General features: G+C 39.6%; 15 non-coding genes across 15 annotated transcripts; 3 read left to right on the top strand and 12 right to left on the bottom strand.

Annotated features, from left to right (window-relative positions):
- Window positions 1–1,271: 1,271 nt before the first annotated feature.
- Trnat-ugu (transfer RNA threonine (anticodon UGU)) lies at window positions 1,272–1,344 on the bottom strand. Its single transcript has one exon. It is a non-coding gene; the product is annotated as a tRNA-Thr (tRNA).
- A 749-nt stretch (window positions 1,345–2,093) lies between these two features.
- LOC143444394 (5S ribosomal RNA) lies at window positions 2,094–2,212 on the bottom strand. The gene has a single exon (XR_013113745.1). It is a non-coding gene; the product is annotated as a 5S ribosomal RNA (ribosomal RNA).
- Window positions 2,213–2,974: 762 nt separating this feature from the next.
- Window positions 2,975–3,047, bottom strand: Trnav-aac (transfer RNA valine (anticodon AAC)). The gene has a single exon. It is a non-coding gene; the product is annotated as a tRNA-Val (tRNA).
- Window positions 3,048–4,888: 1,841 nt separating this feature from the next.
- On the bottom strand, window positions 4,889–4,961 carry Trnat-ugu (transfer RNA threonine (anticodon UGU)). The gene has a single exon. It is a non-coding gene; the product is annotated as a tRNA-Thr (tRNA).
- A 769-nt stretch (window positions 4,962–5,730) lies between these two features.
- On the bottom strand, window positions 5,731–5,849 carry LOC143444393 (5S ribosomal RNA). The gene has a single exon (XR_013113744.1). It is a non-coding gene; the product is annotated as a 5S ribosomal RNA (ribosomal RNA).
- Window positions 5,850–6,303: 454 nt separating this feature from the next.
- On the top strand, window positions 6,304–6,377 carry Trnan-guu (transfer RNA asparagine (anticodon GUU)). Its single transcript has one exon. It is a non-coding gene; the product is annotated as a tRNA-Asn (tRNA).
- Window positions 6,378–6,611: 234 nt separating this feature from the next.
- Trnav-aac (transfer RNA valine (anticodon AAC)) lies at window positions 6,612–6,684 on the bottom strand. The gene has a single exon. It is a non-coding gene; the product is annotated as a tRNA-Val (tRNA).
- Window positions 6,685–8,531: 1,847 nt separating this feature from the next.
- Trnat-ugu (transfer RNA threonine (anticodon UGU)) lies at window positions 8,532–8,604 on the bottom strand. Its single transcript has one exon. It is a non-coding gene; the product is annotated as a tRNA-Thr (tRNA).
- A 769-nt stretch (window positions 8,605–9,373) lies between these two features.
- LOC143444391 (5S ribosomal RNA) lies at window positions 9,374–9,492 on the bottom strand. Its single transcript, XR_013113742.1, has one exon. It is a non-coding gene; the product is annotated as a 5S ribosomal RNA (ribosomal RNA).
- Window positions 9,493–9,946: 454 nt separating this feature from the next.
- Window positions 9,947–10,020, top strand: Trnan-guu (transfer RNA asparagine (anticodon GUU)). Its single transcript has one exon. It is a non-coding gene; the product is annotated as a tRNA-Asn (tRNA).
- Window positions 10,021–10,254: 234 nt separating this feature from the next.
- On the bottom strand, window positions 10,255–10,327 carry Trnav-aac (transfer RNA valine (anticodon AAC)). Its single transcript has one exon. It is a non-coding gene; the product is annotated as a tRNA-Val (tRNA).
- A 1,847-nt stretch (window positions 10,328–12,174) lies between these two features.
- Window positions 12,175–12,247, bottom strand: Trnat-ugu (transfer RNA threonine (anticodon UGU)). The gene has a single exon. It is a non-coding gene; the product is annotated as a tRNA-Thr (tRNA).
- A 777-nt stretch (window positions 12,248–13,024) lies between these two features.
- Window positions 13,025–13,143, bottom strand: LOC143444419 (5S ribosomal RNA). Its single transcript, XR_013113770.1, has one exon. It is a non-coding gene; the product is annotated as a 5S ribosomal RNA (ribosomal RNA).
- Window positions 13,144–13,597: 454 nt separating this feature from the next.
- Trnan-guu (transfer RNA asparagine (anticodon GUU)) lies at window positions 13,598–13,671 on the top strand. The gene has a single exon. It is a non-coding gene; the product is annotated as a tRNA-Asn (tRNA).
- Window positions 13,672–13,905: 234 nt separating this feature from the next.
- Trnav-aac (transfer RNA valine (anticodon AAC)) lies at window positions 13,906–13,978 on the bottom strand. Its single transcript has one exon. It is a non-coding gene; the product is annotated as a tRNA-Val (tRNA).
- Window positions 13,979–14,829: the final 851 nt, after the last annotated feature.

Below are 14,829 nucleotides of genomic sequence, written 5' to 3'. Positions count from 1 at the left end.
GAATCTGTCCAAATTTAGACTGTAGGCAGTCATAACCTAGGTCTCGTTGCAAGCCATAGTTCAGGGTAGGTTTATGATGTAGTTTTGCGATGGTAGCTTCTTGATTTAATGTAGGGGAGGGTGGGGTAAAGCGGACCACCTAAGGCTTAAATCGTTACAATTCACTGATTTCATCAAAACGTTTGACTTGTTTGTTTTGAGAGTTAACTCTAAGGTATTTCGATCATTTTTGAAGTGCCCTTTTATTGATTGCTTGGATTCTTACATAAATTTTTTTTGATTTAAAAGCACCTCCAATAGTCTACTTTACCCCACATGTGTGGGGTAAAGTGGACCACCGTAAGTTTTGAGTAAACAAGGCAATTTGTTCCACGTCACAATCAATTTCATTACAAATTGTCATGATAATCGAAGTAGTTATGAAAGTAATCGCAGTTCACCATCAATTTTTAAAAATATAATTCACAAATAAAGTTGTCATCTTCTTCATTACACCCAGAGCAGGCTTCGTGCGCCCATCGCATGCATTTGGAGCACTGGATCCACCCATCATTCTCGGACGATTTGGAATACATTTTGTTGCAGTAAAAGCATTCTGCATCTACGTTGTTATCACTTTCATCGACTGTGTCCTTCTGCTGCATTGATGACCTGGAAACCTTAGCTTTCTTCATAGAACGCTTTTTCGATGAACTTGTTTTACTGCTGTTGCCAGATACCGCGCATTGGCTACGATTCGTTGCAGCCAACTGCTTCTTGTATGGTGAACTGGTTAAAATAGCAGTTGCACCTCTCTTAGACTTTAGACGAACCTGATAACCCAAACTATACGGAGGAACGACAGGGGGAAGAAAGATTCAATTTATTGATGTTTTAAAGTTGTGATTATGTGACCAAACGCGAGTAGAAACCAGTTTATTGCAGAATATTTGCGTTGAAAGCTTCCTTTCGAATGTCATTGAGTCAACTACAAGGAGAATATTGAAAATATGCAATGAGTCCGGCACTTGAAACCACATGTCAGAGAGACTTGTGCAGTGCAACTTGTGCGTTAACATTCTGAACATTTAGCTCGCATTGCATGAATAACATCTCAGTTTTATGATGGATTACCTCGATCGACTGTTAGCCAAATTCTCGCTGGTTTCAACCACAAAATGGTGAGGAAAACATTATGACGACTTTATGCTGTGCATGTAAATTGATGTTTTTTGTGTCTTGCTAAAATTCCATTTCAAGCTGACAACACAACGTAACGTTGTAAGTAGAAGAGCCTCCAGTGAGAATTGAACTCACGACCCCTGGTTTACAAGACCAGTGCTCTAACCCCTGAGCTATAGAGGCGGCTACGATACTGTGTGCTGATAATATATTTTTGCAAACTGCAAAAAAACATTAATCAAGTGAAACTGGTCAGGCTTAATCAATATGAGGTCAATAAAACTTCGACTTTGACAAGAGCAATCTGAGAAATGATGAACGTATGGGGCCATGGTTTAGTGGCAAAGCGTCTGTCTAGTAGCAGAGCACGCTTTGGTCAGTGGATACGTATAACCTATTTATTATACTGATACGCTGGAGAACACATAAAATAAACTCTTTTCTGGACCAAATGTGATTTTAAAAAGTAGGTCACGCAGCCCATAGTTAAAAAATTAGGCAGGTAGGTTAGGGTAATGTCGCGCACTCGGTTTAGGTGGGTTGAGCATCTTCCGCGATGTTTTCCGTTTTAGGTGGTGATTGCGCGTCCCCACTGGTTCCGACCCTGTTGAAAACCTCGTCGTGGGGGCCCTTGTCATTGTCCACAACTCCGTTGAGTGAGTGAGTGAGTGAGTGACTTATCCCGGATTTGTTGGGGTCAGCGTCATTCACCTCGTCCAACTATGTTTGTTCGTTCTGATCTTCGTCTCGATTGTCTTCAATTTGGAAACAATATAAATATATATAGAGTATTTACAAAATAAAAATATCTAATATAAAACATGTTCAAAAATGATATTGATTAGAAATTAAAACATAGTTTGACTTTTGAAAAGCTCATCTGGAAAATGAAAATGCAGACAAAAACGTTGGAGAATTAAAAAATAACGAAAAGCCTACAACACCCGGTATTCCCAGGCGGTCACCCATCCAAGTACTAACCGGGCCCGACGTTGCTTAACTTCCCAGATCGGACGAGATGGGGTGTACTCAACGTGGTATGGTCGTAGGCGAAAGTCCCTCGCTAAAACGGCGATTTTATTCGAGCAGTTGAATACATGCCTACTTTAATGTGCTTTGGCGTCGTATGAGTGCATTAATATAATGGATTCATGAATTGGTTAAAAACGTTTTATAACAGTTTGCTACATTTTAAACAACAATATTTTGCTGACGACAAGCTATATTCCTTGAACAAAAGAGACATTAGAAAATTTCAACGAGATAAAAATGTTTGCCACGTTTGAAATATTATTAAAGAAAGTGTCACGATGTTGGAATAAAAATTTAAGTATTTTGGTTTTTCAAGGTTTGGCTTCGCCTAGAAGAGAGCCTAGTATTGGCCAAGGCTGCGAACTCGAACTTAACATAACTCGATCATTTAAATCAAGCAAATAAGGCTTATGAATTACTTCTGCTGCATTACCAATCGTACAATGAAGAAGACGATTAATCAGCATAGATAAGTCTCTTTGGCGCAATCGGTTAGCGCGTTCGGCTGTTAACCGAAAGGTTGGTGGTTCAAGCCCACCCAGGGACGGGAGATTCTTGAACGTGAAACTTTGAAAACGATACTTGTGGTTTATAAACTTTTTGAAAAGATTAACCTTTCGTTTTCTTCGATCCATCTCGAAAACTTTCACGTGTGAGGCGAACGTGATAACCTTTACACCACCGAAGCAAAACATCGAAAGAGCATGGAAATAGCAATTGAATTTTATTTGAAATATTTCCATTAATTTTGATATTTTATTGCGCAAATAATTTTTAAACATGTTCTCGCCCGGGATCGAACTGGAGACCTTTCGCGTGTTAGGCGAACGTAATAACCGCTACACTACGAGAACGGGTTGAGGTAAAGAAAGTTTGTATTATTTTCATTTTCAAAGCGCTACTTTTACGTGAAGTGGAAATCAATGTTTTGAACGTTTCAATTTTTCCAAAGCTTTGTTTCCTCCCGGAATCAAATTGTGAAAGTGCTTCATGTATAACGGACATTTCTTTGTACGAAAGCGCTTCATTACTGTTGGAATTAAAACCGAGCTTCAAACTTTTTAGGGGCCTCTCATATATCCGCCCATGATTCAGCTGTGGACCTTAAGGCATCACTTCCCAATGGAAAGACGATTTTGAGCGGTCACAACTCACAACGGCGATTGTTACCGGTCGCACTCAATGCGTCATATTAAAAAAATTAAGAAAATTTCCGGTCCAATGCGCATATGACGTCGATGTGGACTAGTTTCTTATTGTTTTGGCGATAGCTGGTTCCAGGTCTAGGCTAAGTTGTAAGTTTTGTGTGGGTTTGAATTTTTGGTATTTTGGAGTAGGCCTATTTGTCCTAAAATTTTAAGCTAAAACGTTGTTGTAAAGTTTAGGCAGTTGTTATAGAAAACTGAGTAGGCCTACAGCACATGGAATCTGTCCAAATTTAGACTGTAGGCAGTCATAACCTAGGTCTCGTTGCAAGCCATAGTTCAGGGTAGGTTTATGATGTAGTTTTGCGATGGTAGCTTCTTGATTTAATGTAGGGGAGGGTGGGGTAAAGCGGACCACCTAAGGCTTAAATCGTTACAATTCACTGATTTCATCAAAACGTTTGACTTGTTTGTTTTGAGAGTTAACTCTAAGGTATTTCGATCATTTTTGAAGTGCCCTTTTATTGATTGCTTGCTTTCTTACATAAATTTTTTTTGATTTAAAAGCACCTCCAATAGTCTACTTTACCCCACATGTGTGGGGTAAAGTGGACCACCGTAAGTTTTGAGTAAACAAGGCAATTTGTTCCACGTCACAATCAATTTCATTACAAATTGTCATGATAATCGAAGTAGTTATGAAAGTAATCGCAGTTCACCATCAATTTTTAAAAATATAATTCACAAATAAAGTTGTCATCTTCTTCATTACACCCAGAGCAGGCTTCGTGCGCCCATCGCATGCATTTGGAGCACTGGATCCACCCATCATTCTCGGACGATTTGGAATACATTTTGTTGCAGTAAAAGCATTCTGCATCTACGTTGTTATCACTTTCATCGACTGTGTCCTTCTGCTGCATTGATGACCTGGAAACCTTAGCTTTCTTCATAGAACGCTTTTTCGATGAACTTGTTTTACTGCTGTTGCCAGATACCGCGCATTGGCTACGATTCGTTGCAGCCAACTGCTTCTTGTATGGTGAACTGGTTAAAATAGCAGTTGCACCTCTCTTAGACTTTAGACGAACCTGATAACCCAAACTATACGGAGGAACGACAGGGGGAAGAAAGATTCAATTTATTGATGTTTTAAAGTTGTGATTATGTGACCAAACGCGAGTAGAAACCAGTTTATTGCAAAATATTTGCGCTGAAAGCTTCCTTTCGAATGTCATTGAGTCAACTACAAGGAGAATATTGAAAATAAGCAATGAGTCGGGCACTTGAAACCACATGTCAGAGAGACTTGTGCAGTGCAACTTGTGCGTTAACATTCTGAACATCTAGCTCGCATTGCATGAATAACATCTCAGTTTTATGATGGATTACCTCGATCAACTGTTAGCCAAATTCTCGCTGGTTTCAACCACAAAATGGTGAGGAAAACATTATGACGACTTTATGCTGTGCATGTAAATTGATGTTTTTTGTGTCTTGCTAAAACTCCATTTCAAGCTGACAACACAACGTAACGTTGTAAGTAGAAAAGCCTCCAGTGAGAATTGAACTCACGACCCCTGGTTTACAAGACCAGTGCTCTAACCCCTGAGCTATAGAGGCGGCTACGATACTGTGTGCTGATAATATATTTTTGCAAACTGCAAAAAAACATTAATCAAGTGAAACTGGTCAGGCTTAATCAATATGAGGTCAATAAAACTTCGACTTTGACAAGAGCAATCTGAGAAATGATGAACGTACGGGGCCATGGTTTAGTGGCAAAGCGTCTGTCTAGTAGCAGATCACGCTTTGGTCAGTGGATACGTATAACCTATTTATTATACTGATACGCTGGAGAACACATAAAATAAACTCTTTTCTGGACCAAATGCGATTTTAAAAAGTAGGTCACGCAGCCCATAGTTAAAAAATTAGGCAGGTAGGTTAGGGTAATGTCGCGCACTCGGTTTAGGTGGGTTGAGCATCTTCCGCGATGTTTTCCGTTTTAGGTGGTGATTGCGCGTCCCCACTGGTTCCGACCCTGCTGAAAACCTCGTCGTGGGGGCCCTTGTCATTGTCCACAACTCCGTTGAGTGAGTGAGTGAGTGAGTGAGTGAGTGAGTGAGTGAGTGACTTATCCCGGATTTGTTGGGGTCAGCGTCATTCACCTCGTCCAACTATGTTTGTTCGTTCTGATCTTCGTCTCGATTGTCTTCAATTTGGAAACAATATAAATATATATAGAGTATTTACAAAATAAAAATATCTAATATAAAACATGTTCAAAAATGATATTGATTAGAAATTAAAACATAGTTTGACTTTTGAAAAGCTCATCCGGAAAATGAAAATGCAGACAAAAACGTTGGAAAATTAGAAAATAACGAAAAGCCTACAACACCCGGTATTCCCAGGCGGTCACCCATCCAAGTACTAACCGGGCCCGACGTTGCTTAACTTCCCAGATCGGACGAGATGGGGTGTACTCAACGTGGTATGGTCGTAGGCGAAAGTCCCTCGCTAAAACGGCGATTTTATTCGAGCAGTTGAATACATGCCTACTTTAATGTGCTTTGGCGTCGTATGAGTGCATTAATATAATGGATTCATGAATTGGTTAAAAACGTTTTATAACAGTTTGCTACATTTTAAACAACAATATTTTGCTGACGACAAGCTATATTCCTTGAACAAAAGAGACATTAGAAAATTTCAACGAGATAAAAATGTTTGCCACGTTTGAAATATTATTAAAGAAAGTGTCACGATGTTGGAATAAAAATTTAGGTATTTTGGTTTTTCAAGGTTTGGCTTCGCCTAGAAGAGAGCCTAGTATTGGCCAAGGCTGCGAACTCGAACTTAACATAACTCGATCATTTAAATCAAGCAAATAAGGCTTATGAATTACTTCTGCTGCATTACCAATCCTGCAATGAAAAAGACGATTAATCAGCATAGATAAGTCTCTGTGGCGCAATCGGTTAGCGCGTTCGGCTGTTAACCGAAAGGTTGGTGGTTCAAGCCCACCCAGGGACGGGAGATTCTTGAACGTGAAACTTTGAAAACGATACTTGTGGTTTATAAACTTTTTGAAAAGATTAACCTTTCGTTTTCTTCGACCTATCTCGAAAACTTTCACGTGTGAGGCGAACGTGATAACCTTTACACCACCGAAGCAAAACATCGAAAGAACATAGAAATAGCAAGTGAATTTTATTTGAATTCTTTCCATTAAGTCTGATATTTTATTGCGCAAATAAATTTTAAGCATGTTCTCGCCCAGGATCGAACTGGGGACCTTTCGCGTGTTAGGCGAACGTGATAACCGCTACACTACGAGAACGGGTTGAGGTAAAGAAAGTTTGTATTATTTTCATTTTCAAAGCGCTACTTTTACGTGAAGTGGAAATCAATATTTTGAACGTTTCAATTTTTCCAAAGCTGTATATCAAGCGTTGGTTCCTCCCGGAATCAAATCGTGAAAGTGCTTCATGTATAACGGACATTTCTTTGTACGAAAGCGCTTCATTACTGTTGGAATTAAAACCGAGCTTCAAACTTTTTAGGGGCCTCTCATATATCCGCCCATGATTCAGCTGTGGACCTTAAGGCATCACTTCCCAATGGAAAGACGATTTTGAGCCGTCACAACGGCGATTGTTACCGGGTCGCACTCAATGCGTCATATTAAAAAAAGTAAGAAAATTTCCGGTCCAATGCGCATATGACGTCGATGTGGACTAGTTTCTTATTGTTTTGGCGATAGCTGGTTCCAGGTCTAGGCTAAGTTGTAAGTTTTGTGTGGGTTTTAATTTTTGGTATTTTGGAGTAGGCCTGTTTGTCCTAAATTTTTAAGCTAAAACGTTGTTGTAAAGTTTAGGCAGTTGTTATAGAAAACTGAGTAGGCCTACAGCACATGGAATCTGTCCAAATTTAGACTGTAGGCAGTCATAACCTAGGTCTCGTTGCAAGCCATAGTTCAGGGTAGGTTTATGATGTAGTTTTGCGATGGTAGCTTCTTGATTTAATGTAGGGGAGGGTGGGGTAAAGCGGACCACCTAAGGCTTAAATCGTTACAATTCACTGGTTTCATCAAAACGTTTGACTTGTTTGTTTTGAGAGTTAACTCTAAGGTATTTCGATCATTTTTGAAGTGCCCTTTTATTGATTGCTTGGATTCTTACATAAATTTTTTTTGATTTAAAAGCACCTCCAATAGTCTACTTTACCCCACATGTGTGGGGTAAAGTGGACCACCGTAAGTTTTGAGTAAACAAGGCAATTTGTTCCACGTCACAATCAATTTCATTACAAATTGTCATGATAATCGAAGTAGTTATGAAAGTAATCGCAGTTCACCATCAATTTTTAAAAATATAATTCACAAATAAAGTTGTCATCTTCTTCATTACACCCAGAGCAGGCTTCGTGCGCCCATCGCATGCATTTGGAGCACTGGATCCACCCATCATTCTCGGACGATTTGGAAAACATTTTGTTGCAGTAAAAGCATTCTGCATCTACGTTGTTATCACTTTCATCGACTGTGTCCTTCTGCTGCATTGATGACCTGGAAACCTTAGCTTTCTTCATAGAACGCTTTTTCGATGAACTTGTTTTACTGCTGTTGCCAGATACCGCGCATTGGCTACGATTCGTTGCAGCCAACTGCTTCTTGTATGGTGAACTGGTTAAAATAGCAGTTGCACCTCTCTTAGACTTTAGACGAACCTGATAACCCAAACTATACGGAGGAACGACAGGGGGAAGAAAGATTCAATTTATTGATGTTTTAAAGTTGTGATTATGTGACCAAACGCGAGTAGAAACCAGTTTATTGCAAAATATTTGCGCTGAAAGCTTCCTTTCGAATGTCATTGAGTCAACTACAAGGAGAATATTGAAAATAAGCAATGAGTCGGGCACTTGAAACCACATGTCAGAGAGACTTGTGCAGTGCAACTTGTGCGTTAACATTCTGAACATCTAGCTCGCATTGCATGAATAACATCTCAGTTTTATGATGGATTACCTCGATCGACTGTTAGCCAAATTCTCGCTGGTTTCAAACACAAAATGGTGAGGAAAACATTATGACGACTTTATGCTGTGCATGTAAATTGATGTTTTTTGTGTCTTGCTAAAACTCCATTTCAAGCTGACAACACAACGTAACGTTGTAAGTAGAAAAGCCTCCAGTGAGAATTGAACTCACGACCCCTGGTTTACAAGACCAGTGCTCTAACCCCTGAGCTATAGAGGCGGCTACGATACTGTGTGCTGATAATATATTTTTGCAAACTGCAAAAAAACATTAATCAAGTGAAACTGGTCAGGCTTAATCAATATGAGGTCAATAAAACTTCGACTTTGACAAGAGCAATCTGAGAAATGATGAACGTACGGGGCCATGGTTTAGTGGCAAAGCGTCTGTCTAGTAGCAGATCACGCTTTGGTCAGTGGATACGTATAACCTATTTATTATACTGATACGCTGGAGAACACATAAAATAAACTCTTTTCTGGACCAAATGCGATTTTAAAAAGTAGGTCACGCAGCCCATAGTTAAAAAATTAGGCAGGTAGGTTAGGGTAATGTCGCGCACTCGGTTTAGGTGGGTTGAGCATCTTCCGCGATGTTTTCCGTTTTAGGTGGTGATTGCGCGTCCCCACTGGTTCCGACCCTGTTGAAAACCTCGTCGTGGGGGCCCTTGTCATTGTCCACAACTCCGTTGAGTGAGTGAGTGAGTGAGTGAGTGAGTGAGTGAGTGAGTGACTTATCCCGGATTTGTTGGGGTCAGCGTCATTCACCTCGTCCAACTATGTTTGTTCGTTCTGATCTTCGTCTCGATTGTCTTCAATTTGGAAACAATATAAATATATATAGAGTATTTACAAAATAAAAATATCTAATATAAAACATGTTCAAAAATGATATTGATTAGAAATTAAAACATAGTTTGACTTTTGAAAAGCTCATCCGGAAAATGAAAATGCAGACAAAAACGTTGGAAAATTAGAAAATAACGAAAAGCCTACAACACCCGGTATTCCCAGGCGGTCACCCATCCAAGTACTAACCGGGCCCGACGTTGCTTAACTTCCCAGATCGGACGAGATGGGGTGTACTCAACGTGGTATGGTCGTAGGCGAAAGTCCCTCGCTAAAACGGCGATTTTATTCGAGCAGTTGAATACATGCCTACTTTAATGTGCTTTGGCGTCGTATGAGTGCATTAATATAATGGATTCATGAATTGGTTAAAAACGTTTTATAACAGTTTGCTACATTTTAAACAACAATATTTTGCTGACGACAAGCTATATTCCTTGAACAAAAGAGACATTAGAAAATTTCAACGAGATAAAAATGTTTGCCACGTTTGAAATATTATTAAAGAAAGTGTCACGATGTTGGAATAAAAATTTAGGTATTTTGGTTTTTCAAGGTTTGGCTTCGCCTAGAAGAGAGCCTAGTATTGGCCAAGGCTGCGAACTCGAACTTAACATAACTCGATCATTTAAATCAAGCAAATAAGGCTTATGAATTACTTCTGCTGCATTACCAATCCTGCAATGAAAAAGACGATTAATCAGCATAGATAAGTCTCTGTGGCGCAATCGGTTAGCGCGTTCGGCTGTTAACCGAAAGGTTGGTGGTTCAAGCCCACCCAGGGACGGGAGATTCTTGAACGTGAAACTTTGAAAACGATACTTGTGGTTTATAAACTTTTTGAAAAGATTAACCTTTCGTTTTCTTCGACCTATCTCGAAAACTTTCAAGTGTGAGGCGAACGTGATAACCTTTACACCACCGAAGCAAAACATCGAAAGAACATAGAAATAGCAAGTGAATTTTATTTGAATTCTTTCCATTAAGTCTGATATTTTATTGCGCAAATAAATTTTAAGCATGTTCTCGCCCAGGATCGAACTGGGGACCTTTCGCGTGTTAGGCGAACGTGATAACCGCTACACTACGAGAACGGGTTGAGGTAAAGAAAGTTTGTATTATTTTCATTTTCAAAGCGCTACTTTTACGTGAAGTGGAAATCAATATTTTGAACGTTTCAATTTTTCCAAAGCTGTATATCAAGCGTTGGTTCCTCCCGGAATCAAATCGTGAAAGTGCTTCATGTATAACGGACATTTCTTTGTACGAAAGCGCTTCATTACTGTTGGAATTAAAACCGAGCTTCAAACTTTTTAGGGGCCTCTCATATATCCGCCCATGATTCAGCTGTGGACCTTAAGGCATCACTTCCCAATGGAAAGACGATTTTGAGCCGTCACAACGGCGATTGTTACCGTGTCGCACTCAATGCGTCATATTAAAAAAATTAAGAAAATTTCCGGTCCAATGCGCATATGACGTCGATGTGGACTAGTTTCTTATTGTTTTGGCGATAGCTGGTTCCAGGTCTAGGCTAAGTTGTAAGTTTTGTGTGGGTTTGAATTTTTGGTATTTTGGAGTAGGCCTGTTTGTCCTAAAATTTTAAGCTAAAACGTTGTTGTAAAGTTTAGGCAGTTGTTATAGAAAACTGAGTAGGCCTACAGCACATGGAATCTGTCCAAATTTAGACTGTAGGCAGTCATAACCTAGGTCTCGTTGCAAGCCATAGTTCAGGGTAGGTTTATGATGTAGTTTTGCGATGGTAGCTTCTTGATTTAATGTAGGGGAGGGTGGGGTAAAGCGGACCACCTAAGGCTTAAATCGTTACAATTCACTGGTTTCATCAAAACGTTTGACTTGTTTGTTCTGAGAGTTAACTCTAAGGTATTTCGATCATTTTTGAAGTGCCCTTTTATTGATTGCTTGGATTCTTACATAAATTTTTTTTGATTTAAAAGCACCTCCAATAGTCTACTTTACCCCACATGTGTGGGGTAAAGTGGACCACCGTAAGTTTTGAGTAAACAAGGCAATTTGTTCCACGTCACAATCAATTTCATTACAAATTGTCATGATAATCGAAGTAGTTATGAAAGTAATCGCAGTTCACCATCAATTTTTAAAAATATAATTCACAAATAAAGTTGTCATCTTCTTCATTACACCCAGAGCAGGCTTCGTGCGCCCATCGCATGCATTTGGAGCACTGGATCCACCCATCATTCTCGGACGATTTGGAATACATTTTGTTGCAGTAAAAGCATTCTGCATCTACGTTGTTATCACTTTCATCGACTGTGTCCTTCTGCTGCATTGATGACCTGGAAACCTTAGCTTTCTTCATAGAACGCTTTTTCGATGAACTTGTTTTACTGCTGTTGCCAGATACCGCGCATTGGCTACGATTCGTTGCAGCCAACTGCTTCTTGTATGGTGAACTGGTTAAAATAGCAGTTGCACCTCTCTTAGACTTTAGACGAACCTGATAACCCAAACTATACGGAGGAACGACAGGGGGAAGAAAGATTCAATTTATTGATGTTTTAAAGTTGTGATTATGTGACCAAACGCGAGTAGAAACCAGTTTATTGCAAAATATTTGCGCTGAAAGCTTCCTTTCGAATGTCATTGAGTCAACTACAAGGAGAATATTGAAAATAAGCAATGAGTCGGGCACTTGAAACCACATGTCAGAGAGACTTGTGCAGTGCAACTTGTGCGTTAACATTCTGAACATCTAGCTCGCATTGCATGAATAACATCTCAGTTTTATGATGGATTACCTCGATCGACTGTTAGCCAAATTCTCGCTGGTTTCAAACACAAAATGGTGAGGAAAACATTATGACGACTTTATGCTGTGCATGTAAATTGATGTTTTTTGTGTCTTGCTAAAATTCCATTTCAAGCTGACAACACAACGTAACGTTGTAAGTAGAAAAGCCTCCAGTGAGAATTGAACTCACGACCCCTGGTTTACAAGACCAGTGCTCTAACCCCTGAGCTATAGAGGCGGCTACGATACTGTGTGCTGATAATATATTTTTGCAAACTGCAAAAAAACATTAATCAAGTGAAACTGGTCAGGCTTAATCAATATGAGGTCAATAAAACTTCGACTTTGACAAGAGCAATCTGAGAAATGATGAACGTACGGGGCCATGGTTTAGTGGCAAAGCGTCTGTCTAGTAGCAGAACACGCTTTGGTCAGTGGATACGTATAACCTATTCATTATATTGATACGCTGGAGAACACATAAAATAAACTCTTTTCTGGACCAAATGCGATTTTAAAAAGTAGGTCACGCAGCCCATAGTTAAAAAATTAGGCAGGTAGGTTAGGGTAATGTCGCGCACTCGGTTTAGGTGGGTTGAGCATCTTCCGCGATGTTTTCCGTTTTAGGTGGTGATTGCGCGTCCCCACTGGTTCCGACCCTGTTGAAAACCTCGTCGTGGGGGCCCTTGTCATTGTCCACAACTCCGTTGAGTGAGTGAGTGAGTGAGTGAGTGAGTGAGTGAGTGAGTGAGTGAGTGACTTATCCCGGATTTGTTGGGGTCAGCGTCATTCACCTCGTCCAACTATGTTTGTTCGTTCTGATCTTCGTCTCGATTGTCTTCAATTTGGAAACAATATAAATATATATAGAGTATTTACAAAATAAAAATATCTAATATAAAACATGTTCAAAAATGATATTGATTAGAAATTAAAACATAGTTTGACTTTTGAAAAGCTCATCCGGAAAATGAAAATGCAGACAAAAACGTTGGAAAATTAGAAAATAACGAAAAGCCTACAACACCCGGTATTCCCAGGCGGTCACCCATCCAAGTACTAACCGGGCCCGACGTTGCTTAACTTCCCAGATCGGACGAGATGGGGTGTACTCAAAGTGGTATGGTCGTAGGCGAAAGTCCCTCGCTAAAACGGCGATTTTATTCGAGCAGTTGAATACATGCCTACTTTAATGTGCTTTGGCGTCGTATGAGTGCATTAATATAATGGATTCATGAATTGGTTAAAAACGTTTTATAACAGTTTGCTACATTTTAAACAACAATATTTTGCTGACGACAAGCTATATTCCTTGAACAAAAGAGACATTAGAAAATTTCAACGAGATAAAAATGTTTGCCACGTTTGAAATATTATTAAAGAAAGTGTCACGATGTTGGAATAAAAATTTAGGTATTTTGGTTTTTCAAGGTTTGGCTTCGCCTAGAAGAGAGCCTAGTATTGGCCAAGGCTGCGAACTCGAACTTAACATAACTCGATCATTTAAATCAAGCAAATAAGGCTTATGAATTACTTCTGCTGCATTACCAATCCTGCAATGAAAAAGACGATTAATCAGCATAGATAAGTCTCTGTGGCGCAATCGGTTAGCGCGTTCGGCTGTTAACCGAAAGGTTGGTGGTTCAAGCCCACCCAGGGACGGGAGATTCTTGAACGTGAAACTTTGAAAACGATACTTGTGGTTTATAAACTTTTTGAAAAGATTAACCTTTCGTTTTCTTCGACCTATCTCGAAAACTTTCAAGTGTGAGGCGAACGTGATAACCTTTACACCACCGAAGCAAAACATCGAAAGAACATAGAAATAGCAAGTGAAATTTATTTGAATTCTTTCCATTAAGTCTGATATTTTATTGCGCAAATAAATTTTAAGCATGTTCTCGCCCAGGATCGAACTGGGGACCTTTCGCGTGTTAGGCGAACGTGATAACCGCTACACTACGAGAACGGGTTGAGGTAAAGAAAGTTTGTATTATTTTCATTTTCAAAGCGCTACTTTTACGTGAAGTGGAAATCAATATTTTGAACGTTTCAATTTTTCCAAAGCTGTATATCAAGCGTTGGTTCCTCCCGGAATCAAATCGTGAAAGTGCTTCATGTATAACGGACATTTCTTTGTACGAAAGCGCTTCATTACTGTTGGAATTAAAACCGAGCTTCAAACTTTTTAGGGGCCTCTCATATATCCGCCCATGATTCAGCTGTGGACCTTAAGGCATCACTTCCCAATGGAAAGACGATTTTGAGCCGTCACAACGGCGATTGTTACCGTGTCGCACTCAATGCGTCATATTAAAAAAATTAAGAAAATTTCCGGTCCAATGCGCATATGACGTCGATGTGGACTAGTTTCTTATTGTTTTGGCGATAGCTGGTTCCAGGTCTAGGCTAAGTTGTAAGTTTTGTGTGGGTTTGAATTTTTGGTATTTTGGAGTAGGCCTATTTGTCCTAAAATTTTAAGCTAAAACGTTGTTGTAAAGTTTAGGCAGTTGTTATAGAAAACTGAGTAGGCCTACAGCACATGGAATCTGTCCAAATTTAGACTGTAGGCAGTCATAACCTAGGTCTCGTTGCAAGCCATAGTTCAGGGTAAGTTTATGATGTAGTTTTGCGATGGTAGCTTCTTGATTTAATGTAGGGGAGGGTGGGGTAAAGCGGACCACCTAAGGCTTAAATCGTTACAATTCACTGATTTCATCAAAACGTTTGACTTGTTTGTTTTGAGAGTTAACTCTAAGGTATTTCGATCATTTTTGAAGTGCCCTTTTATTGATTGCTTGCTTTCTTACATAAATTTTT

The sequence above is a fragment of the Clavelina lepadiformis genome, chromosome 1, assembly GCF_947623445.1.
Source record: "Clavelina lepadiformis chromosome 1, kaClaLepa1.1, whole genome shotgun sequence".
NCBI lineage: Eukaryota > Metazoa > Chordata > Ascidiacea > Aplousobranchia > Clavelinidae > Clavelina > Clavelina lepadiformis.
The sequence above is the reverse complement of the archived record's forward strand: the minus strand, read 5'-3'. Positions and strand labels throughout refer to the sequence as shown.